This window comes from Perkinsus marinus (assembly GCF_000006405.1).
Source record: "Perkinsus marinus ATCC 50983 genomic scaffold scf_1104296947354, whole genome shotgun sequence".
NCBI lineage: Eukaryota > Perkinsozoa > Perkinsida > Perkinsidae > Perkinsus > Perkinsus marinus.
Genome location: NW_003210635.1, coordinates 1 through 1,306, shown reverse-complemented (window position 1 = coordinate 1,306; position 1,306 = coordinate 1). Strand labels below are relative to the sequence as shown.

The 1,306-nt window shown below is 46.4% G+C and overlaps 1 non-coding gene across 1 annotated transcript; it reads right to left on the bottom strand.

Annotated features, from left to right (window-relative positions):
* Positions 1-159: 159 nt before the first annotated feature.
* Pmar_PMAR022674 lies at positions 160-232 on the bottom strand. The gene has a single exon. It is a non-coding gene; the product is annotated as a tRNA-Ser (tRNA).
* Between the last annotated feature and the right edge of the window lie 1,074 nt (positions 233-1,306).

Genomic DNA, 1,306 nt, shown 5'->3' with positions numbered 1-1,306 from the left:
AATGCGGAATAGTAATCGACTGACCAGATGAAAAAGATGTCGCCACTAGGATTTGAGCCTGCATGAAGTCCGCGGACCCGAGTTCTTGATCCTAGGAAGCGAATCTGTGCACGGTTCCGAAATTAATTCCTTAATTACCTAGCCACGTAGAGCAAAATGTGGAGAATCCGGGCATCGAGCCCCATGCCCCTCACGTTCAAAGCGAGCACCCTACCATTTGAGCTAATCCTCCAGATCAAAACTTCGGATTGATATTTCGGACAACCCACAGGGCCTGCAGTATGCCTGACTCCCTCGTACTCCCCTAAACATTGGTGGTCGACGCATATACAGTACCACGTCGAATACCAAGGAGGGCAAGTGACAATCATAGAATATAAGCAAGGAATTCTTGCCAAAAATGTCTGAGTTCTCTGACGCTGGTGACGCTTGAATATAACCCGCGTCGCAACTTTGACCGGGGAATTAAGGGGAGGAAGAGGGGAAGAATGATACATGTGCTTCAAAGCTTACGATGCCGCAAGGAAGAGGTCGTCATTCGGCATTCACCTAGCGGTTGCAGCTTAGTGGATAGACCTGATTCCTTGAGTCTATCGGCTACGGTGATGTATTATAGTGTGAATACCGGTCTCGTTGGTTGCATAAACTTCTCACCCGCGGCTCGAAATCCCCAAACGCAGTACTAAGCCTTGGTCATACCATGCTAATATACCGGTTCAGTCTGATTTTTCCCACCTCTCTGCTTTCGAACCAGCTGCAGGTACTCGAGTATATTAACAAAAAAAGATTCGATTCCGTGGTGATGGGTGACGCGAGCAAACCCAATATAGGAATTCCAGAACGATGCTTTTGAACCGCAAAATATCTTTCCGTGTCACCAACTTCAAGGCCACAACTTTAGGTACCCGCTCGATGATAATTCTAGCGAAATGTCTGAGAATTTTTCTTATCTGCCGTCGTATTAGTGGTAGTATAGCCCGAGCACAATACAGAGCTCGGCTCGTTGCTGGTACGGCACCATTCAGTACTCCATCACTTGTATATTTTTAAAGATCCAGTGATGTCGACACCCTTTCGGGGTTTTCGCTAGGATCCATTGAGTCCAGTAGAATGGCCCATATGGTCTGGTATAGATGAGGATGGATAATTAACTTATCCGAGATGGCGTGTTTGAAGTACACCATCGTGTTGGACTGTCGTACCTATTGTTATTGACAACTCAAGAAAGAGAAAATTCGAAAGAGACAGGTCATCAATATAAGCATAGATCGTCATCATCCTTTTTGGCCGATGCACGATGGGTGGC